This window comes from Vombatus ursinus, unplaced genomic scaffold (genome assembly GCF_900497805.2).
Source record: "Vombatus ursinus unplaced genomic scaffold, bare-nosed wombat genome assembly UNPS02014818.1, whole genome shotgun sequence".
NCBI classification, from domain to species: domain Eukaryota; kingdom Metazoa; phylum Chordata; class Mammalia; order Diprotodontia; family Vombatidae; genus Vombatus; species Vombatus ursinus.
The window spans coordinates 63,723,825-63,749,816 of NW_020954596.1; the positions used below are offsets into that span (position 1 = coordinate 63,723,825).

Sequence of the window (25,992 nt, forward strand, 5' to 3'; positions counted from 1 at the left end):
ATCTGAGGGCTTGGAATATGATATTCCAGAGGTCAAAGGAGCTAGGATTAAAATCAAGATTCACCAACCCGGCAAAACTGAGCATAATCCTTCAGGGGAAGAAATGGATATTCAATGAAATAAAGGACTTTCAAGCATTCTTGATAAAAAGACCAGAGGTGAAAAGAAAATTTCACTTTCAAATATAAGACTCAAAAGAAACATAAAAAGCTAAACAAGAAAGAGAAATCAAAAGGGACTCATTGAATTTGAACTGTTTACATTCCTACATGAAAAATGATATTTGTAATTCATGTGACCTTTCTCAGTATTAGGGTAGTTGGAGGGAATACATACATACATACATACATACATACATACATAACATACATACATACATATATAGACACACATACATGTATAGATACATATATGCCTATATAGATACTTATATATACATATATATGTATGTATGTTTGTGTGAGTGTGTGTGTGTGTGTGTGTGTACACTCAATTGGGTATGTAAATCTATCTTACTCTATAGGGAGATAAGGGGGAAAGGGATAAGAGAGGGGTGGAATGATATAAAGGAGGGCAGATTGGGGAAGGGGGTAATCAGAATCAAACACTTTTGAGGAGAAATAGGATCAAAGGAGAGAATAGAATAAGCAGGGGGTGTGATAGGATGGAAGGAAATATAGTTAGCTTTTCACAACATGACTATTATGGAAGTGTTTTGCATGATTACACATGTATAACCTATATCAAGTTGCTTGCCTTCTCAATGTGGGTGGGTGGGGAGCAAGAAAGGGAGAGAATTTGGAAAACAATGTTTTAAAAACAAATGTTAAAAATTGTTTTTATGTGCAAGTGGAAAATGAAAGACATAAGGAATTGGGTATAGAAATCTATCTTGCCCTACCCGAAAATAGAAGGGGAAGGGTATAAGAGAAGGGGGAATAATAGAAGGGAGTGAATATTGGGGGAATGGGTATTCAGAATGCATGCCATCTTGGGGTGGGAGGAGGGGAGAGATGAGGAGAAAATTTGGAACTCAAAATCTTTTGGAAGTGAATGTTGAAAGCTAAAAATAAATTAATTTAAAAATAAATTCAACTCAATTCTCTATATATTTTAGAAATGAAGTCTTTATCAGAAACACTGACAGCAAAAATTCTTTCCCAGAATTTTGCTTTCCTACTAATCTTGGTTGCAGTGGCTTTGATTATGCAAAATCTTTTTAATGTAACCAAAACCATCCATTTTATATTTTATAATGTTCTCTATCTCTTGTTTGATTGTAAACTCATCCCTTCTCCATAGATCTGACAGGTAAACTATTCCTTGCTTTTCTAATGTGCTTGTATTCTCACCCTTTTCTCTAAATCATGTAAACCTTTTTACTTTATCTCTGGATGGAGCAGATATGCACCACTTGGCAGCCGGTAGGGGCCAAAATTAAAATAGCCTAAACTTCTTTGGACTGAATATATGTTTTTAGCAACTCACTTTCCAAGTAAAGGTATATTTGATGATTAAACTATTTTGCAAATATACCATATTAAAAGTGGAAATTTCAATTAGTAACAATTAATTACCACTTACTTCTTAACATTTGTATTTATCATGAAATCACATTAATATTAAAAAAAAAACTTTGCTAAGCAGTATAAATTTTTTCAGATTTTCTTACTGCTTACATTTAATTAAAGGGACATATTATAATTCTTGTCAGCAATCAGTTTATCATATACCAGAATCTTTTTTTTTTTTAGCCAGAGACAGGGTTTATTAAAGATCTATCTGCCATAGTAGCCAGATACTTAAGGAATCTGAGCATCTGGCTATTGGATAGATTGGAAGAATCCAAGCCCAGAATCATTTTTGAAATTGATTTCTTTAGAAGTCTGAAAACAAACCTTAGTAGTCACCTCAGTTTCTGAGTTTACTTTCTTGAAAAACCATTCATTCCCATTGAGATTTTTCAACAATTTGGATGCTTTAATTTGATTTTCATTGGTGTCCAATTTGCTTGAGTCAGGATGTTTTCATTTGAAATGGCAATGAAGACTGTATTGCTTTGGAATGGCTGTTACTTCTCAGCAAACAAGGCATAATATTTTGTCTCTCATGTAAATAAACAGGTATCTATCTGTCCAGTCTGGATTAGACACTCTATGTTCTGATTCTATCTTCCATTTTTTATCACCCATTTTACAAAATCACCCCCAAAATTTTAATGTTAGAACCAAAAAATCTCCACAGCCACTACTTATATACAGAAAATACTAGACTGAATGTCTGACCTTGGAGAGAGCGCCAGACATTCATCTGACATGGAGGGCAGCCATGCAGTGAGGGAGGGGAAGAAGCCCTTGTGTTGTTGATACTCATTACATGGATGGTGGCAGCTGCATTGGTGTGTGGCTGCACTGACTTTGTCACAATAATGACTGAAAACACAGTGAAAAGATGTGACTCTCACTCCTCTCAGACTAGAGATAGAGTGATGATGGTTGGTTGCCATGGGTCACATGAAAAATGAAAAAGTGTGCAGTGGTGATCTACCTGCCAAGTTATATGATGGGCACAATAGTGACTAGTGGAAGGCAGGTTAAGCAGGGCACAGACAAAGCACTCACTACATGTTTACTTTCTTTTACATCCTCTACGTTTATTGCAGGCTGTCCAAAATTTTGTGGTGGGCGGCCATTTGTTGTGCAGATATGGTATAGAGTAAAAATGTTGGTCTATGCATACTTTCTGCCATACTGTTCACCAGTTTTCCCAGTAGTTTTGTCAAATAGTGAGTTCTCATCTTAGAAGCTGGAGCCTTTGGGTAGAAAAAAGTTGATTACTATAGTTATTGACTACTGTGTCTTGCATACCAAACCTATTCCTTTGATTCACCACTCTTTCTTAACCAGTACAAAATAGTTTTGATGATTGCTGCTTTATAATACAGTTTTAGATATGGTATATCTAGATCACATTTCTTTGAATTTTTTTCCCATTAATTCCCTTGATACACTCAATCTTTTCTTTTTTCTTCCTGATCAATTTTGTTATTAATTTTTCTAGATCTATAAAATAATTTTTGGTAATTTGATTGATGTGGCACAGAATAAGAAAATTAATTTAGGCAGGCTGCCATTTTTATTATGTTAGCTCAGCCTGCCCATGAGCATTTGATATTTTTCTGATTATTTTGATCTGACTTTTGTGTGAAAAGTGTTTTATAATTAGCTTCATATAGTTACTGGGTTTGTCTCCCAGATAGACTCCCAAATATTTTATATTTTCTACAATTACTTAAAGTGGAATTTCTCTTTCTATATCTTGCTGTTGGTCTTTATTGGAAGTATATAGAAATGCTGATGATTTATGTGGGTTTGTTTTATATCCCACAACTTTGCTAAAATTATTAATTATTTCAAGTAATTTTTAGTTAAATCTCTTAGATTCTATGAGTATATGATCATGTCATCTGCAAAGAATGTCAGTTTTGTTTCTATTCTAATTCTATTCTATTCTAATTCCTACAATGTCTTTTTCTTCTCATATAGATAAAGCTAACATTTCTGGTACAATATTAAGCAATAGAGGTGATAATGGACATCCTTGCTTCATCTATGATGTTATTGGGAAACTTTTAGCTTCCCCATTACATATAATGCTTGCTGATAGTTTTAGATAGATACTACCTATCATTTTAAGGAAAACTCCATTTATTCTTATGCTCTTTAATATTTTTAATAGGAATGGGTGCTGAATTTTGTCAAAAGCTTTTTCTTCATCTATTGACATAATTGTATAATTTCTGTTAGTTTTGTTATTAATATGATCAACCATGCTGATAGTTTTACTAATATGGAACCAGTTCTGCATTCCTGGTATAAATCCCACCTGGTCATAGTCTTTGATCCTCAGGATAAGTCACTGTAATCTCTTTTCTAATATTTCATTTAAAAATTTTACATCAATATCCATTAGGAAAATTGATCTATAATGTTCTTTCTCTGTTTTGGCTCTTCCTGGTTTAGGTATAAGAAAAATATTTGCATCATAAAAATATAGTAACACTCTTTATTGAGTATTTTACCAAAAAACTTTATATAGTATTGGAACTAATTGTTCTTTAAATGTTAGGTAGAATTCTTTTGTAAATCCATCTAGCCCTGGAGATTTTTTCTTCTGGAGTTCATTGATGGCTTCTTCAATTTTTTTTCTGAAATGGGTTTATTGTAGCATTTTATTTCCCCTTCTGTCAATCTGGACAATTTATATTTTTGTAAATATTCATCCATTTCACTTAAATGGTCAGATTTATTGACATAGAGTTGAGTAAAATCTCTCCTAATTATTGTTTGAATTTCCTATTCATTGATGTTGAATTCACTCTCTCATTTTTGATACTAGTAATTTGCTTTTCTCCTTTCTTTTCTTTAATCATATTAACCAATGGTTTATCTATTTTTCTCATAAAACAGTTTTTAGTTTTATTTATTAATTCAATAGTTTTCTTAATTACAATCTTATTAATCTCTACTTCGATTTTCATAATTTCTAGTTTGGTATTTAATTGTGGATTTTTAATTTATTTTTTCTAGATTTTTTACTTTCCTGTACAATTCATTGATCTCCTCTTTCTCTATTTTATTCATGTAAACATTGAGAGACACAAAATTTCCCCTAAAAACTGCTTCAGCTGCATCCAGAAGATTTGGTATATTTTCTCATTATTGTCATTCTCTTGGATGAAGTTATTGATTTTTTATGTAATTTGTTGTTTAACCAGGTCATTCTTTAGGATTACATTATTTAGTTTCCAATTAATTTTTATTCTATCTTCCCATCACCCTTTATTACATGTACTTTTTATTACATCATAATCTGAAGAGGATGCATTTAATATTTCATCCTTCTGCATTGGATTGTGAGGTTTTGATGTATTAATGCATGGTCAATTTTTGGATATGTGTCGTGTACTACAGAGAAAAAGGTCCTTTCAATTTCCATTAATTTTCTCCAGAGGTCTACCATATCCAGGTTTTGTAAAATTCTATTTGCCTCCTTAAGTTCTTTCTTGTTTATTTTTTGGTTAGATGTATCTAGTTCTGAGAGGGGAATATTGAGGTCCCCCACTAGTATAGTTTTGTGGCCTATTTCTTTAACTCATTTAACTTATCTTCTGAGACTTTGAATGCTATACCACTTAGTGCATATATGTTTAGTATCAATATTACTTCATTTTCTATAGCACCTTACCTCTCTTAATTAGATTTATTTTTGATTTTGCTTTTTCTAAGATCAGGATTGATACCCTTGTTTTTTGTTTTGTTTTTTTCTTTTTTTTTGCTTCAGCTCCAAGCATAATATGTTCTGACTACGTATACCCCTTTCAATTGCCCTAATAAAGGTGCAGTTCTCAAGAGTTACAAATAATGTCTTCCAATGTAGGGTTGTAAACAGTTTGATTTCATTGAATAAAATGTTTCTTTTTCTTTCCTATTTACCTTTATATGCTCTTCTTGAGTCTTTGGAGATCAAATTTTCTGTTCAACTTTGGTTTTATATTTCATTAAGAATGATTAAAAATCCCTTCTTTGGGGGTTGCTAGGTGGCGCAGTGGATAGAATACTGGCCCTGAAGTCAGGAGGACCTGAGTTTGAATCTGGCCTCAGACCAAAACACTTGACACTTACTAGCTGTGTGACCCTGGGCAAGTCACTTAACCTCAATTGCCTAAAATTAAAAAAAATTTTTAAAAAATCCCTTCTTTCATTGAATATCCATCTTTTCCCTTGAAAGATTATGGTCAACCAACAAAGCTCAACAACAAGAGATAGAAAGAGAAATTCCATTTGAGTTACTGTAGACATTATAAAATATTTAGAAGTTTACCTGCCAAAACAAACTTAGGAATTATGTGAAAATAATTACAAATGGTATTTTCACACAGATAAAGTCAGATCTAAAGAATTGGGAAAACATGAATTGCTCATGGGCAGGCTGAGCCAATATAATAAAAATAACAATTCTATGTTAATTTACTTATTCAGTGCCATAACAAACAGACTACAAAAAAATTACTTTATAAAGCTAGAAAAAATAACAAAAAGATTCATTTGGGAGAACAAAAAGTCCAGAATATCAAGGGAACTAGCAGAAAAAAAAAATACTAGGGAACGTGGCCTAGCTATTCCAGATCTTAAATTGTATTATAAAGCAGCAATCATCAAAACTACTTGGTACTGGCTAAGAAATGGAGTGGTGAATCAGTGGAATAGGTTAGGTACACAAGACACAGTAGTCAATGACTATAGCAATCTACTGTTTGATAAACATAAAGATGCCAGCTTCTGGGATAAGAACTCACTATTTGACAAAAACTGCTGGAAAACTGGAAAAGAATATGGCAGAAACTAAGCATAGACCAACATCTTACACCATATACCAAAATAAAGTCAAGATGGGTACACAATTTAGATATAAAGGTTGATACTATAAGCAAATTGGGAGAGCAAGGAATAGTTTGCCTGTCAGATTTATGGAGAACAGAAGAATTTATGATGAAACAAGAGTAAGAAAACATGAAATACAAATGGATAATTTTGATTACATTAAATTGAAAAGTTTTTTGCACAAACAAAGCCATGCATCCAGATTAGGAGGGAAGCAGAAAATTGGGAAAGAATTTTTACAACCAGTGTCTTTGATAAGGGCTTCATTTGTAAAATATATAAAGAACTAAGTCAAATTTATAAAAATGCAAGTCATTCCCCAGTTCATAAATGGTTAAAGGATGTGAACAGGCAGTTTTCAGATGAGGAAATTAAAGCTATCTATAGTCATGAAAAAATGCTCTAAGTCACTATTGATTGGAGGAAAGCAAATCAAAACGACTCTAAGGTACCACGTCACACATATCTGATTGTCTAATATGACAAAACAGGAAATGTTAAATGTTGGAGAAGATGTGGGAAAATTGGAACATTAATGCATTGTTGGTGGAGCTGTGAATTGATTCAGCCATTTTGGAGAGCAATTTGGAACTATGCCCAAAGGGTTGTAAAATTGTGCCCTTGTACCCAGCAATAGCACTTCTAGTGCTGTATCCCAAAGAGATCATAAAAATGGGAAAAGGACCCACATGTACAAAAATGTTTATAGCAGTTCTTTTTGTGGTGACCAAGAATTGGAAATTAAGAGAATGTCCAACAATTGGGGAATGGTTGAACTAGTCATGGTATATGAATGTAATGGGCTATAAGAAATGATGAGCAAGCAGACTTCAGAAAAACCTGGGAAGACTTGTATGGACTGATGTTGAGTGAAGTGAGCAGAACCAGGAGAACATTGTACACAGTAACAGCCATGTTGTTCAATGAATGACTAACTTTGATAGACTTTGCCTTTCTCAGCAATGCAAAGATCTAAGACATCTCCAAAGGTCTTATGATGGAAAATGCTATCCATATCCAAAGAAAGAACTATGGAGTTTGAATGCAGATCGAGGCATACTATTTGCTCTTTTTTCTTCTCTTTTGTTTTGTTTCTTCTTCTTGTGGTTCCTCCTATTGGTTCTAATTCTTCTTTACAACATGCCTAATGTGAAAATATGTCTAGTAGGAATGCATATGTAAAGCCTATATCAGATTGAACACCATCTTAGGGAGGGAGGTGGGGGGGAAGAGGGAGAAAACTTAAAAATCAAAAGCTTATGGAAGTGTTTGTTGAAAACTAAAAATAAACAAATTAAAAAAAAAGATCAGTTTTGCTGTGTAGTTGATTCTTGCTTGTAATCCAAGGTCCTTTGCTTTCCAGAGTATCATATTCCAAGACCTCTTTAATGTAGAAGCTTCTAAGCTCAGCATAATCCTGACTGTGGTTTCATGATATTTAAATTATTTCTTTCTGGTTGCTTGCAGTATTTTCTCCTTGACCTGATAATTCTGGAATTTCACTACACTATTCCTTGGAGTTTTCATTTGGGGATCAGTTTCTGCAGGTGATAAGTGGATTCTTTCAATGATTATTTTACCCTCTGTTTGTAGGATATCAGGGCAGTTTTCTTTGATAATGTCTTGATTCTATCCAGGGTCTTTTTGGAACATGGCTTTCAGGTAGTCCATTAATTCTTAAATTATCTCTCTTGAATCTATTTACAGGTGAGTTTTTTTTTCCAATGAGATATTTTACGTTTTCTTCTATTCTTTTTCATTCTTTTGACTTTGTTTGACTGATTCTTGGTGTCTCAAAAATTCACGTGTTTCCACTTGCCCAATTCCAACTTTTTCCCTCCAGAAATGATAGTCATTTTATTTTAGGAAGAAAGGAAACAGACAGTTAAACACTCTTCTTCCCTCCCCCTAAATTACTGCATTTGGGATTCCACTGACTTCTCAACAGGCCGAAGCCTTCCTGTATCCCTTCCCTCAAAGTCCCAAGATTTTAAAAATTAGCTATGTTTTTCCTTACTATTCAAACCCATCCTGAGAGGGGGACTGGGGTGAGACATGTAAGGAAAGAGACACCACTCTTTAATATACTAGAGATCTCTTTCCCTAGGAAAGGATGAAGACTTGGGTGATTGGTGTAGGGACAGAAAAGAAATAGAGGTATGTTATTTTTCTTTGGGTAAGTGGAGGCTGAAAGCAATTTCCACTTAATCTGACATATTTATATATTTACAGTCTATGTAAGAATGAAACAAGTTTTGGGTGAAGTCAGTTCTTAGGATGGGGAAAGAGAAAGAGAAACATAAATTATCATACCTCTCTTCTTGGTCAAAGCCTTTCTCTACCCATCCAATTTCTCAAACACAAACTGGAAGAAGTAAAGGAACAGGAAGTGATGGGAATCAGAGAAAGAAGGAATGTTTGAAAGATTCTAGTCCACAGCTTTCTCCAAGAGAAATTGAGAAAGCAGGAAAAGGGTATTCCACAGGGAAAAGGGATCTGAATGTATGTGGACTTTGAAGCAACCAGCCATGTCTGTCAAGTCATGGCAACCCTGCAATGTATCTCCCAGTGGAGTGGTAAGCTATGCCAAACCCATCTCCTCCAGAATGCTTGAAGGTGACTCATCTTGTTCTTGTAGTAGATCTACTTGTTCTATGGCCTTTAGTACACTTTTCTTAGAGGTATCCTGGATATCACCACCCATCAGAAATTCATCCAAGTTGAATTAGGCCTTCCCAAAATAAAAGATGATGTTAAGTTCACATACACTGTCAAAATAGTTGTCCAGGAGCTCCACATATTGGTGGATCAGTTCCAGTGTGATGAACTCATTATCTTGGCTCTCAATGGCACAGCAGAAGTAGAGGCTGGCGTATCTCTTATACACAACTTTGAGGTCTCTCCACTCCAGGAAGTTGCACATCTTAGGCTTTCTGACCAGGATGACCTGCCTAAGCTCTCAAACCATCCTTTTTCTCTCCTTATCTGACATAACCAGGTAACACTTCTGCAGCCTCAGCTTCCCTTGCTGACTGAACAGCAGCATGAACCACATTATCCTGCAGCCTCTGGTGCTGCACATCCCTCTTCAGATCCCAATTCTAATTTTTAATGTTTGTTTTTATACCTGCTTTTAAATTTGGCCAATTTACTTTTTAAGGAGTTGTTTTCTTCAGTCAATTTTGTTTTCCCATTTGGCTAATTGTATTTTTTTTTTAAGAAATTGTTTTCTTCAGTCAATTTTTGTCCTTCCTTTTCCAACCTGTTGACTCTCTCTTGCATATCCCTCATTTATTTTCCCAATTGTTTCTCCCTCTTATTTGATTTTAAAAATCTTTCTTGATTCCAAGAAGGCATTTTGGACTTGAGACCAATTCATATTCCCCTTTGCAGTTTTACATGTAGGAATTATGACATTGTTGTCCCCTTCTGAGTTTGTGTTTTAATCTTCCTTGTCACCATATTACCTCCATAAGGTAAAGGTTATCTTTTGCTTCTTGTTCATTTTTTTTTTTGCCTATTTCATGTCTTTTAAAGTTGAGCTATCCTCCTGGTGAACAAGGAGCACTGTCCCAAGCTTCTACTGCTCACAGCTAGGGGTCTGCTTACTGGCTTTCTGTGCTGGGCCTTCAGATGCTGTCAGTTTACTCACTGAGCTGGTGTGGCCTGACCTATTCACGCCTATTGTTACCTGTTTCCAGGCCTGGCAACTTGACTTCTGTACTCTAGTTGGAGGCCTCACAGCTGATCTGCTGTGCCACTGGCCTGCTGAGCCAGGACTGAAGGGCTTTGGTTGTTGATCTATGTTGCGCCTCTTACTGGCTTGCCTGGATACTGTCTACTCTGGACGCTGCTACCCTTTTATCCAAGTGAGACAGGTTTTTCCTGAAGTCTTTCTAAATTATCTTAAGTTGGAAAGTTTTTTCATGTTGTCTTTTTGTAGGTTCTGTCTCTCTGTTCCTCAAGAGTTTTTCTTAGGCATTTCATTTAAGGCTTCTTCAATTCATTTATCTAAGATAGATATTTTTGTATATCCTATTTTTTCTTCTGTTAATCAGGTAACTTATAATTTTGTAATTATTAATCTATTTCAATTAGATTGTCAGTTTTATTGGCATATAATTGGGCAAAATAACTCTTGATATTTGCTTTAAATTCATTTTTTTGGTGGTGCATTCACACTTTTTTGCTTCACATACTAATAATTTAATTTTCTTATTTTTTTAAAATTAAATTAATCAAAGGCTTACTTGTTTTTTTTTCATAAAACCAGATCATACTTTTATTAATTCATATTTTTATTTTCAGTTTTATTAATCTCTCATTTGATTTTCAAGTTTTCTATTTTGATGTTTGGGGATTTAAAATTTGTTCTTCATTTTTTTTTATGGGATGTTCAGTTCATTGATTTATTCTCTCTCTCTCTCTCTCTCTCTCTCTGTCTCTTCCTCTCTCTTTTAATGGACATCATGGTTTAAATATATTAATTATCCCAATGTACTTCTTTGGCTACATTGAATGAATTTTTGTATGTTGTCTTGTTGTCTCATAGTTTTTATTTTCTTTAATGAAATTACTTATTTCAGGGCATGTTCTTTAACCCATTCATTATTTTGGATTAGATAATTTAGTTTTCAATTAATTTTAATCTATGCTACCAAGTTTCTTTATTGAATATATTTTTTACTGCACTGCAGTCTGAAAATTGTATATTTAATATTTATAATTTTATGCATTTGGTTGTTAATTTTTTATGCCTTAATACATGGTTGATTTTTGTAAAGATGTCATGTAAAGCTGAGAAAATGCTATGCTCTTTTCTATTTCCACTCACTTTTCTCCCAAAATAACATACCTAAAATTTCTAAAAGTCTATTAATGTCCTTAACTTCTTTATAATTTACTTTGTGGTTAGGTTTATCTAGCATCAAGAAGGGAAAGTTGAGGTCCCCCATTAGTATAGTTTTATTTAATATTTCCTCTTGTAATTAATTTATGTTTTCCTTTTAAAAATAAGATGCTCTGCCATTTAGTGCACACATGCTTAGTGTTGATATTACTTCATTGTGTACAACACCTTTTAGCAAAATGTAATTAAATTACCTTTAATTAGGTCTATTTTTTTCTTTTTGGTTTGTCTGAGATCATGATTGCTACTTCTGTTTTTTTTTCTTTTTAATCTTAACTGAGACATAATTGTTTTTGCTCCAACACCTAATTTTAACTCTGTATGTGTCCCTCTCTTTCAAATGTGTTTCTCATAAACAACCTATTGTTGGATCCTGGTTTTTAATCTATTTTGCTATTCATTCCCATTTTATAGGTGAGTTTATCCCATTAACATTCACAGTTATGGTTACTAACTCTGTATTTCTTCCTATATTACTTCCTTCCATTTATTCATCTCTCTCTCTCTCTTTCTCTCTCTCTCTCTCTTTACCCTGATATTTCTCAAAAGTCTGTTTTATTTCTGACTACTGCCTCCTTTAAGTCATGCTTCTTTTTCTTAACCAGTCATTTGTCTTGTTCCCTTCTTCTCCTACTTCTGGGTTGGGTAAAATAGATTTCTATAAACCAACCGTGTGTGTGTGTGTATGTGTGTATGTGTGTGTGTATTTTATATTTTCATCATTCTTTGAACCAATTCTAATAATAATAAGTTTCAAACATTGCCTCTTAACCTCCTTCCCTCCTTCCCACATTTTCCTCTCCACTATAAAAGTTCTTCCTGGCATGCCTTTTTTTACATGAGAAAATTTCTCCTTTCTTCCTCTCCCTTCTTCCTTTTCCCAGCATATCAATATTTCTTACTTTATTTTTTACATCATCCCTACATAATTGATGTATTCCCATGCTTTTTTTTTAATGTGAAACCCTTCTGAATGTCCTAGAAATGATAAAGTTAATAGGAGATAAACATATCATCTTCCCTTAAAAATAATCTAAATGTGTTGATTCCCTTATGATTTATCTTTCACATGTAGCTTTTTGTGTATCTCTAGTCTTGTGTTTGAATGTCAACTTTTCTGGTCAGCTCTGGTCTTTTCATCAGGAATGCTTGAAAGTACTTTCCCTCTTCTTAAATGTCTATCTCCCTCCCTACCCAAACCCCCGAATGATTAAACTTAGGTTTGCTGAGTAGTTTATTCTGGGTTGCACTCTTAGCTTTTTTGCCTTCTGTAATATCATATGCTAAGCCCATGATCATGTAATGTAGAAGCTTCTAAATGTTGTGTGATCTTAACTGTAGCTTCAGGATATTCAAATGATTATTTCTGGCTGCTTTCAATATGTTCTTCTTAACACAGGACCTCTATAATTTGACTATAATATTCCTGGGAGTTTTTATTTTGTTTGTTTTATTTTTTCTTTCAAGAAGGGTTTGGTGTGTTTCTATTTTACCCTCTAGTTCTAACATATCATGGAAGTATTCCTTTATAATTTCTTGAAATATGATATCTAAGGTCTTTTTTTAAGTCATGGATTTTAGGTAGTCCAATAATTCCTAAAATAATTCTCCCAGACCTATCTTCAAGGTCATTTGTTTTATTGATTCTTGAAGTCTCATAGATTTATTAGCTTCTACCTGCTCAAATATACCTTTTAAGGAATTATTCTCTTCAATGAAATTTTTTACCTCTTTTTCCATTTGGCCATTTTTCCTTTTTAAGGAATTCTTTTCTTCAGTGAATTTTTGTGACTCTTTTAGTATTTGGCTAATTCTATTTTACAGTGTTAATTTCTTCCATATTTTTACCTCTTTTTCTGAGTTGTTAATTCTCTTTTTATAGTTTTCTTGCATCATTCTCATTTCTTTCCCCATTTTTTCTTCTATCACTCTCATCACTTTCTTTAATTATTCTAGGAATTCTTATTGGGCTTGTGTCTAATTTGCATTCTCTCCCCCCCCACCCCATTTAAGGCTTTGCTTAGAGCTGTCTTCATATTGCTGTTTCTGAGTTTGTGTCTTAATCTTCCATCTCACCATAGGTGCTTTTTATGGTCAGATTTTTTTAAAGTTATTTGAACATTTTTCTAGCTTATTTTTTGACTTTGAACTTTAAACTAAAGTTGGGATTTCCTCACTGTGAGTGGGGATGTACTGTCCCAAGTGTCCAGCTTTTCCAAGCTGCTATTTTCAGAGGTAGATCTGGGAATCTGTAAATTTTTGGTGCTTGCAAAGTGATATGACCCAGGGAGATGTGTGGTCATTGATCTTATGGCCCCATCTCTGGTCTTTACCCAGAAAAGGCCCTTCCTCCTTTACAGCCATTAGCATTCATATTCGTCTTGGCCCTGTGATTCCTACCAGGTCCTCTGTTCCTCTGTGGCTGACCACAAGCATTTCTCTGTCACCCAGAACTGTGTATAGGCAATGAAGTTGACATATCATTCCAGGTCTTATGCCAAATGTCAGTAAAAGGTCCCTTTTAATATCTTTATCATGACTTGTCCATTCTCCTTACAATGTCTGAACTGAGACCTGTGGATGCTGCTGTAGCTGTTGCAACCTTTGATTCCTACTTCCTGAGGTCTATTGCTGGTGCTGTAATGTGGTCTGAGACAGCCCTTCCTCCATGTCACAGATCTCTCTTGCTGATCTCTTAAGTTGTCTTGGGCTGGAAAAAAATTATCTCATCCAATTTTTGGTTGGTTATGCTTCTCAGAATTAAATTATTGCATGTTTTTTTTAAAGTTATTTGGAGAACAATATTGGGAGAGTTCAGCTGGGTTACCTCCTTTGCTCTGAGATATTGGCTCCACCCATACCTCATGTTCTCTTTTCCAGGCTAGCCATTCTCAGTCTTTTCAATTCATCTCTATTGTATGGATCCTAGTGCTCATCACCAAGATGCTCTGCAACTGGACATACTCATCCTTCCTAATGTCCTTCCTAAAATGTAGTACCCAAGACAAATACAATATTCCAGGTGTAGCCTGACTGGAATTTTCCTTTATGTGGGACATCATTATTCCTCTATTAATGTAAACTAAAATATATTTTCTTTTATGAAAGTTCCTTTAGAATATAGATTTATATGTAATTCATAGTCCACTAAAATTCCTAGGTTTTTTTTCACATAACCTGTTGTCTGACCAAATTTATCCTATCCTGTACTACCCTGTACTTATGTAATTTTTTTTTAATCCAAGTAGAAGATATTGCATCTCTGCCCATTAAATATGGTAATATTCAGTTTGACCCATTTTTTAGTCATTGTTTTGCCCTGTTGTTATATATTTGAATACAGACTGTGCTACCTAATAGGTTTTGTTGTCCCTTCCAGTTTTGCATCATCTCAAACTGTGGAAAGTACTTTTGTCACTGATAAGAACAATAAGCAATATAGAGCCAAGAGCAGATCACTGGGGTATTCTTCTAGGCAATATTCTCTAGGTTGGCATAGATTCAATCTTTCAACTGGTTTGAAATTCACCTAAATGAAACAGGAGAGGGACTGTTGGACAAGACTGTCTCTAAAAGATCTGAAGGTTTTAGTGGAGGGCAAGTTTAATATGAATAAACAATGTGATACTCGACATCAAATAGATCAGTGATAGAAAGTATCTGAGGCTGGATTTGAATTTAAGTGTTTCTAACTCTTCACTCAGAGCTTTTCCACTGTGTCACCTACCTGTCAAATTAAATTTTAATTAAAAATATACGTTCTCTTCTATTTTAATTATACATATGCCTATGTTTATATTTAAGGTAACATTTTATTGTAATAGTAGTTCGAGTAGAATATTTAATCAATTAATAGTAGACTATTCATGGGTTTTAAGAAAAGGATGTTTACATGTCTTTTGCCAAATAGATTATTTTTCATAAGTTCATATTTTCAGTGAGCCTTCAGAAACTATATACACAAAACTCTATGTCATTGAGCAAAGAGACAAGGAAACACAAAGAGGATGATTATTTGGAGGATGAATGACAAACAGGGCTCCCTGTCTGAGACAGATATTTAAACTCATAAAAAGATGAGTTGACAATTTCACTAACTGTGATGATGATAATAGATTAGGCACCTTCTAGTCTCTAGTAAAGTCCCATGTATTCTGTATGCATATGAAAGACAATATTGGCTTTTGATTAGCTATGATTACTTATGTATATGGAGCTTCAATGGCTAGGTGGCACACTAGATAGAGTGTTAGGCCTGAAGTCAAGAACAATCAACTTTGGGAGCTAAAATCTGGCCTCAGACACTTAGTAGTTGTGTGACCAAGGGCAAGTCACTTTTAACTCTGTTTTTTTCTTATTTCCCAATCTATAAAATGATCTGGATAAGAAAATCAAACCACTCCAGTATCTCTTCCAAGAAAATCCAAAATGGAGTCATGGAGAGTAAGGCATGATTGAAAAATGATTTAACAACAAATATGAAGCTTCAGTGGGGAAAATTAAAATGATCTTCAGAAAGTAAAGATTCTAAAAAGAAACATCAGCAATTCATCTCATTTTCAAATTAAGGGCTTTGCTTTTCTCTGATGAAATACTAATTAATAAGCTGGCAGTGGAGAACAGAAAGGAAACAACAATTCTCTTGAACTCTGATTCTCCCCTATTGCTATGATTCAGAAGCATGATTCAGATGCCAGCTTCTAATGGTAGTGCTCTAATGCAAAAGGTCTATAATTACAAAGACCATATCAAGGAATAAGTGAGGCAACTTGGAGAAGAAAATACCTAAAGAAATCCATGTATAATGATTTGTAAGGGCAAGCTTTTATATATTGGCACCTAAAAGCCAAAAAAAAAAAGCTCTTGGAAGATTTTAGATGGCTTTCTCTTCATTTCTCAGTCCTTCAATTAAAGTATGAAATATAATGGTTCTTCAAAGGGGAGAAATAAGATGAAAAGACTGAGAGCTTGTGAAAATAATACTTACCATCTTCACTCTCAGCAAAATGCATACATAAATTTGAAGATCAGGCTAATTAGGGATGTTTTAAAAGTCTATCCTTGACAGTCATTCACAATAGCTTTATTTTTTCATTTCTGTTTTTCTATTAGCTGATCCTGCATTACATCATCACTTAGAATTGAAAACTAAATAAGAAAAGCAAAAAGCTTAGTTTCTCCACATTTTTCTAGTAAGGTTTATATTTTTTTGGTCCCAGTGTTATTGAATTATTTGCTACTTGTGATTTCAATGGCTTTATGAAATTCTTAATTTAAAAGTTTCTTGGCATTTACCTATAGCATAGCTGAATATGAATGGTCACCTGTGGTTGTAGAATGACACCTACATTGTCAACCATGGTCAATGGGTTTATTTATTTTACCTAGCTATGCTTCTTTCAAACAAACAAAAATTCTAGTATGGAATGGGGAAAAACAGCATTGAGAAATAGCAATGATATTTTAACAAGTCAGCATCACTTTTTAATGAAAGAATACTTTAACCTTTTCTTTTTTTTATGAAAATTGATTGCTATGCTACACTTTTCCCACTATACCTTGAGGAGATTCATTGGTGAGTTTTTATAATCTCCTATTTATCTGTTCTTAAATAGAACAGAAATGTTATGTAGAATTTGTTTTTTACTTAAAAAGTCATTAATAAATTTTATTTTAACATTACATATAAAGCAACTGATTTTTTTTGCCAAATATATTCTCACCTCCTATGAAATATGTTAATTATCAAAGGAGTGTGAAATGCTTTTCTTGTCAAAAACATTGCCAATAAACATAAATCATGTATGTCTTCTGAATATGTCTATAATATCATAACTAAGTTTAAGTGCCTGATGGGGAAACATAATAAACAAAGAACACTTGGCTTTTGTCTGTAATTTATCAGATTTCAATCAACCTGTTATTATTAGCTTAAAATATGGAGGAAATAAATTAAGTAAAAAATGTGGTGACCTAAACCATCTCTCTCATTCACTGCTCATCTCTACGTGATGTGTCTATTATTTGGTATTAAGGTTGGAAAATGATACGCATCTGTCCTGACATCTGCTACAAAATATTCTTTTCAGCTAAGAAATATAAATGGAAGTTATATGTATATGCATATATACACTTATTGTATATATAATATATATATGCATACATACCTATACCTATTATTTATATATTGGATATGGAATCCTAACTGCAGGAAATGTAAAGTAAAAATAACAATAAGAATAAAGTATTGACCTCTCCACCACTCTGATATAATGGGTGCAGTGGTTGGTTTCTGAAAAGCATGAAATTCTACAATGCAAATGAATATGGTGTGGCTCTTTGAAAACATTTGGGATATCTACACAGAATGCAAGGAAACTGATGCCATAGTGTCTCAGAGCAGCAGTAAATGTGATATTTTAGCTGAGAAGTAGGTGAAATAAAATAGATAGGTTTCCTGCACCTGCATACTGAATCACGTTGGAACTAGGCAAAAGGAATATTTAATGGCACTTTTACTCAAACATTTTCATTGAAGGTTTGTTAAGTAATTCCAACATTTCATTTAAGCCATTAGTAGCAGTGACTTGGCATTGCATTCTATTTTTTTTTTTAGGAACTTGGTTTATTTATTTGCAAGTGGAAGGACCAAATAAATAAAATATAATTCCTTTCTAATCTTTCTCCTTAACATAGACCAAAGGTGTTGGAATCATTTTTTGAGACTTTGAAAAGTTAGCCATTACTTTTTGAAGTTTGTACCTTATGTATATTTTAAATAATGAGAAAGAAATCATTTTACATCATTGAATGAAGAAAAAATAAACATTGCTTCATAATAAATGTCACATTGCATTAGACAAGTTTTGTCTCATGTATTCAGTTTTTATAAATGTAAACTCTTGATTCTCCATGTAAACCAAAACATTAATTGACAATTGGAATCCATACATTAGAGAACTACGCAATTTAGAGTTGATGAATGTCATAAGTCATCTAATGCAAACACTATCTGTATAGTGTTAGACTCCCTTCTATTATATACATGATAAATATTCACTTAGCTTTGGGTTGAATATCTCAATTGCAGTAAGTTAAGGAAGCTTATTCCATCATTAGATATCATCATTTAGGCCAAATCTTTTAGTATAGCCAAAAAAAAAGGGCAAGTGTGCCTTCATGGGCATCCCCTTGATTTCCAATTCTTTACCAACACAAAAATAGCTGCTATAAATATTTTTGTACATATGGATCCTTTCTCTTTTTTATCATCTCTTTGAGACCTAGTCGTGGTATTGCTGGGTCAAAAGGTATGCAGAGTTTGGTTGCCCTTTGAGCATAGTTTCAAATTGCTCTCCAGAAGTGTTGTATCAGTTCACAACTCCACAAACATTGTGGTAGTGTTCTAATTTCCCCACCTCTTCTCCAACATTTATCATTTTCCTATTTTGTCATATTAGTCAAACTGATAGGTGTGAGGTGGTGCCTCAGAGTTCTTTTGATTTGCATTTCTCTAACTAATTGTGATTTAGAGCATTTTTCCTGGCTATAGATAGCTTTAATTTCTTCCTCTAAAAACTGCCTGTTCATATCCTTTGACCATTTATCAATTGGAGAGTGACTTGTATTCTTATAAATTTGACTCAATTATTTATACATTTTAGAAATGAGCCTTTATCTGAGACACTGACAGTAAAAAGTGTTTCCCAACTTTCTACCTTCCTTCTAGTATTGGTTACATTGGCTGTGTATGTGCAAAATCTTTTAAATTTAATTTAATAAAAATATCCATTTTGCATTTCATAATGTTCTCTATCTCTCATTTGGTCATAAATTCTTCCCTTCTCTATAGATTTAATAGGTAAACTATTCTTTGCTCTCCTAATTTACTTATGGTATCACCCTTTATCTTTAAATTGTGTACCTATTTTGACTTATTTTTGTATACAATGTAAAATGTTGGACCATGCCAAGTTTCTGCCACACTATTTTCCATTTTTCCCAGCACTTTTTGTCAAATAGTGAGTTCTCATCCCCAAAACTGGAGTCTTTGGATCATCAAACAATAGATTGTTATAGTCACTGAATATTGTGTCTTATATACCTAACCTATTCCAGTGTTCCACCACTCTATTTCTTAGCCAGTGCAAAATACTTTCGATGATTGCTGCTTTATAATACAGTCTTAGATTTACTACAGCCAGACCACCTTCCCTTGAATTTCTTTTCATTAATTCCATTGATATTCTGGACTTTTTTTTCTTCCAGATGAATTTTATTGCTTTTTCTAGCTTTATCTTTTTTTAATTTATTTTGATTGGTATGACACGGAATAAGTAAATTAATTTAGGTAGAATTGTCATTTTTCTTATATTAGTTCAACTTACCCATAAGTAACTGATATTTTTCCAATTATTTAGATCTGATTTTATTTGTATGAAAAGTGCTTTGCAATTGTGTTCATATAGTTCCCAGGTTTTTCTTGGCAGTTGAACTCCCAAATATTATATATATATATAATCCACCATTATTTTAAATGGAATTTCTCTACTATCTCTTGTTGCTGGGATTTGTTACTACTATATAGAAATGCTGATATTGTATGTAGGTTTATTTTATATTCTGTAACTTTGCTAAAGTTGACAATTATTTCAAGGAATTTTTTTAGTTGATTCTTTAAGTAAATCATATATAGCCCATATAAGTATATCATATATATTCTTTAAACACATTATATGGGGGTATGCCAGGAAGCCAGTCACACAGTCTCAGATCCTCAACTGAATATGCACAATTAGAAGACTGGCTTTCATAAATACAATCTACAAAAAGACCTGCTAGAGCCATTATTGCCCCTCATGCAGGCTACACTTACGTGGGTCTTGCAGTGCTCATACTTACAAACAAGTGCATCCAACTATTACCAGGAGAATATTCATCCTTGTCCTTCCTATCATATGTCCCTATCTCCTTGTGCACTTCCCAGTGTATATTGTGTGTGTATCTCTCTCTTGGAGACAGGGAGAGAGAGAGAGAGAGACAGAGACAGAGAGAGACAGAGAGAGACAGAGAGACAGAGACAGAGACAGAGAGACAGAGAGACAGAGAGAGAGGGAGACAGAGAGACAGAGAGAAAGACAGAGAGACAGAGAGACAGAGAGAGACAGAGAGAGACAGAAAAACAACTCTGTATGGTCTTCATATTAATCAAAAGATTTATGGAGAAGTATGGAAGACAGGAATATTTAAGGCATGTCTCTGCAGACAGATGAAGATGAACACAGTATTGAAATGCATTTGCCTTATACTGTTAAATCTATGGAAAGCCATAAGGATGAGTTTACCATTATTCTTGTATTGATTGGAACTCTGAGTGAGTCAAAATAACTGGAATTTGGAAAAATCTTCAATAAATATCTAGCAGACCCTACTACCATTGGAGGTAAAGGATCTGTTATAAGTTACTATGATCAATGCCAGGGGAAGATATATAGATCCATTATCATATAGATAAAATGGGCAAGAGTATTATAGAACAACTATATCCAGTATCTTTTAATAATTACTTGAAGAAATAACATAACACAATATATGGAAGACATCCCATTGGGGTGTTACTAAATGCTATCACAGATCTCCAGAAAACTGGAATGAATATGAGCTTTTCAGTTTTGAATTATGCCTAATCAAGCCAGTCTAGAAACCAGCAAGATAGTTCAATAAGTTATGCAGCTGGAGCACTTACAGTCCACTGAAACTCTGAATACTCAGGGATACCACCTGCACATACTCATTCTTTAAATGGGGTCCCAGACTAGCCCTTACAAATACAGATTCTGGTCTTTGGGAATATTGAAACCTCAAAATTTATAGAACTTTCTTCTTTTCTAGTAGGGGTGGTCCTTCCTTAATTTTAACTGATTATAAAATGGTTTCTTGTTTAGGACAATGGAAGGAAGGAAGACTGGCATATTTTATGATTTTAAAAAAAGTGATGATGGATGTAAAGTCATGGTAGCAGATGGTCCTTCAAATACAACCTGTAGAGCATTTACCATATTCTAAATTTGCACTCTTTCCAGATTTGTGTACATATATTCACATTTCAGACTAGTTTTGCAAAGTGTAAACAAACAAAAAAGGTGGAAGCCTTTTAATAATGAAAATTGCATTTATAAATGATCTGTTTTAGAATGTAATAAATATCCAGTATAGTCAACTACTACCCATGTTATACAACAGATATCTTCTATTTTACTTGCTAATAAAGGGCTATACTACCCAAAAAAAGTTATTCCCTCTTTGAACCAAATCTGAGGAGAGTAAGTTTCAAACAATACCCGTCTCCCTCCCCTTTTCCCTCTACTATAAGTCTTTGCATGTCTTCATCTGATGTAATTTACTCTTTTCTGCCTCCTCCTTCATTTTCTCCCAGTGTAATCCTTTTTTTACCCTCCTTTTTTTTAATCATCACATCAAAGTCAACTTAACCCTTCTATAGACCCTCTGTCTATGTATATCCCTTCTAAATGTCATAATAAAAATACATAATAAATACATAAGATAATACATAATAATAGCACTAAATAATAAAATGAAAATACTAAATAAATACATAAAATAATAATACTAACAAATAAAATAATACATAATAAAGATATATAATAAAGATACTTCTGAAGAGGTACAAATATCATCTTCCCATGTAGGGATGTAATCAGTTTAACCATATTGAATGACATTTTTTCTTTCCTTTTTACCTTTTTATGCTTCTCTTGAGTCTTATATTTGAAGATCAGATTTTCTGTTTATATCTGTTTTTTTTAAAATCAGGAATGATTGAAATTCCTCTATTTCATTGAATGTTTATCTTTTCACATGAAAGATTATGCTTAATTTTGCAGGATAGTTGATCCTTGGTTGTAAACCAATGTCCTTTCCCTTATGGAATTTCATATTCCAGACCCTCCAATTCCTTAATGTAGAAGTGCATAAATCTTAAATAATCCTGATTTTCATTCATGATATTTAAATTGTTTCTTTCTGGCTGCTTGCAATACTTTTCCTTGACATGATAATTCTGGAATTTGGCTACAATAGGAGTTTTTGCTTTGGGATTCTTTTCAAGAGGTGATCAGTGAATTCTTTCAATGACCATTTTGTTCTCTGGTTGTAGGATATCAAAGGGCAGTTTTCCTTGATAATTTCTTGAAAAATGCTATCAATACTCTTGTTTTGATCATGGCTTTCAATTAGTCCAGTGATTCTTATATTATTTCTCTCGGTCCTATTTCCCAGTTCAGTTGTTTTTACAGTGAGATAGCTTACATTTTCTTCTATTTTTTTATTCTTTTCATTTTGTTTGCCTGATTCTTGATGTCTCATTAGCTTTGACTTGCCCAATTCTAATTTTTAAGGAATTATTTTCTTCAGTTACATTTTTTCTACTTTTCCATTTGGCCAATTCTAATTTTTAAGGAGTTGTTTCATTTTCTTTTTTTCTTTTTTCTTTTCTTTTGGCTAGGCAATGGGGTTAAGTGACTTGCCGAGGGTCACATAGCTAGTAAGTGTTATGTATCTGAGGCTGCATTTGAACTAGGGTCCTCCTGAATCTAGGGCCATTGCTATATCAACTATGCCACCTAACTTCCCACAAGGAGTTGTTTTCTTCATTGGCTTTTTTTTCCCATTTGGCCAATTGCATTGTTTTAAGAAACTGTTTTCTTCAGTCAATTTTTGTCCTTCATTTTCCAAACTGTTGAATCTCTGTCTTGCATACCTTTCCTTTCTTTCCCTAACTTTTCTTCTACCTCTCTTATTTAATTTTTAAAATCCTTGAGCTCTTCTAAGGCTTTTTGTGCTTGATGCCAATTCATATTCACCTTTGAGGTTTCAGAAGTAGCTACATTGACAACGTCCTCTTCTGAGATTGTGTTATCTTCCCTGTCACCATAGTAATTTTCTATGATCAATATTCATTTCCGTCTCTTGGTCATCTTGTTTGCCTATTTCCTGGCTTTTAAAGTTGAGCTCTCCTGCTGGAGCATAGGGGGCACTGTTCCAAGCTTCTTGTGCTGGGGTCCAGGGGCCTGGTCACTGGTTTTTTGCTGGGGCTTCATGTGTTGGCACCCGGAGGCTCTAGAGGTATGACAACTTACCTGATTCTGAGCTGGGTCCTAGTAGTGGTGTTTGGCATGTGCTGAGGCCAGGTGGGGTTTTTCTGCATTTCCCTGGGGCTACCCTGAAGCATGTAGAGATCTGGCCACTGGAAGACGCCTGCCTGCCTAGGGCTGCTGAAGCATGGGGTGGTCTGGCCACTAGAGGACACCTGTCCACCTGGTACTGAGCTGAAGCATGTGGAAGATGCTTGCTACTGGAGAATGCCTAGCTGGTGCTGCTGCTGGAGAATGCCTACCTGCCTGGGGCCATGTTGAAGCATGTGGTGATTCTCTGAACTCTAGTTTTCTGGTTCTCCTGTCTATGCTAAGACATGTGGGAGGGGAGGTCCTGGTGTTGGTGTTTGCCTGCTCCACTACCCTGGGGCTCAGGATCTCCTGGTGGTTTGCTGAGGTGGGGCTTGCTGGGATGCTTCATGTCCTGGAATGTTCTCCCCTTTTACCTTAGTGAGACAAACTTTCTTGCTGATACTTCAAGTTTCCTGGGTTAAAAGACTCCTCACTCCATCTTTCCTGGCTCTGCTGTTTCAAGATTTTTCCTGAGGTGTTATTTTCTGGTTGCTTCAGAAATCAGTTTGGGAGAATGACAGTGATTTACTGCTTACTCTGCCAACTTGGTTCCTGGAAATCAAATAACAAACATTATTTCTTTAAAATGTATCCAAAGTCTTAGCACTGGACCTGACACATAATAAGCACTTGGTAAAGGCTTGTTGATTGATTGATTAAATCCGTCATCTTTCACTCCACTTTGAAACTGTAGCTCTGCCTGGTTACAACTCCATAGAAAGAGATATCCACTGGTTTCTCCTACCCCACCCCATCTACTTTTCAGCATTCTTTTTGTTTGTAAGCTCCTTGAGAGCTGGGCCATCTCCAGTTGTCCTGATCTATATCTGGCCACTGGACCCAGATGTCTCTAGAGGAGAAAATGAGGCTGATGTCTTTGTACAGCCCTCCCTCACTCTCATCCAATTCACATGCAAGTCATGGCATTATCTTCCTGATGTCATAGTTTTCTGAGAATGAAGGACAAACTACACATAACCTTGAGAGAAGGAACTATCTTTCTTTTACTTATTTGTGTTCCCAGGGCTTAGCAAAGTGTCTGACACATAAATGTTCATTGAATTGATTTGAATTGAAACTGTGCTGCTTAGAGTTGCATTGAGTTAAAGTTCATGATCAGGTTATATTAAACATATTAGTTAAAGCAACTTAACCTGGAAGGGACTGTAGAAATAATTTAATACATTTAGTCATTTAGCATAGATATAGAGTTGGAAGGGAACTCGGGAGGACATCCAGTCTAACCTCCTTATTATATAGGTGGAGGAACTAAGACTTAAGGAAATTTAGTGACAGCTTCAAGGTCACACAACCAGTAAGTATCAGAACTGGGAATGAAGCCGAGATCTTTTATCTCATTACCCAATGCTCTTCCTGCTAAACCACACCACCTTTCACATACAGAGAACTTCATGGAGTTTAGTTATATTGTTATAAAGAGCTAAGATAAGGTTTACATGAAAGGAAATAATATTGCATACATGTATTGTTCATGTAAGGATAAAGACAAATGGACAAGGGAGGGAACTTTAGAGGGAAGGGTGAGACAACAGCTCAAAGGTGAATATAGAAGGGTGTTTAGATTTATGGGAATTGAAGGATAAGGGAGGGATCCTTGGAGAAGAGACAGGTTAAATAATAGGAGGGCAAGGTGGTAGGTAGAAGTAAAGTAGAGGAGTCATGAGGGATAAGAAATAGATATGCACAAACATAAAAACAAAGAATAAGAATTTAATTTATTAGGGAAAGCATATATCTATATATGTATGTATGTGTATATATATATATATATATATAAATATGCATATGTCTATATCTATGTGTATGAATATATCCATACTTAATTGTAGGCTTCGTGGGGGGAGGGGGAAAAAGAACAAAGTAAAAAGTACGCAGCAGAGAATAAAAGAAAAATTACAAGGAAGCAAAGAAAAGATGGACAGCTCTCAACACAATGCAAAATATTTATTATATAGGCACTCTTGAAAAGCAAATTTATTGCTGCATATTTTCAATCCTTTCTTATGTTCTGCTGTGCTAATGACATTCTTATTCTGTATTTAAGTTTATAATATGTTTCTTTTTCTTTTCTTACAGTATATTTAAGTTTTAGTAATAAAAAAGAAAGAAAAATAATAAAGACAAATGTCAAAAGGTAGTTAATAAAAGTGAACATCTCTATACAACACCCACTTTTAAAAAGGCAATGAGACCATTGCTGATAGGTCTCAAAACCATGACTTGTATGGAACTGAATAGGTGAATTAATTTATGTAGAATTGTCATTTTTATTAGCTCAGCCTACCTGTGAGTACCTAATATCTTTCCACTTATTCATATCTGAATTTATTTTAGTGAAAAGAAATTTGTAATTGTGTTCATATAGTTCCTGGGT

The 25,992-nt window shown here is 34.1% G+C and overlaps 2 pseudogenes; one reads left to right on the plus strand and one right to left on the minus strand.

Moving 5' to 3' along the window:
• Positions 1-9,024: 9,024 nt before the first annotated feature.
• LOC114023419 lies at positions 9,025-9,498 on the minus strand (annotated as a pseudogene).
• A 10,589-nt stretch (positions 9,499-20,087) lies between these two features.
• On the plus strand, positions 20,088-21,107 carry LOC114023817 (annotated as a pseudogene).
• Positions 21,108-25,992: the final 4,885 nt, after the last annotated feature.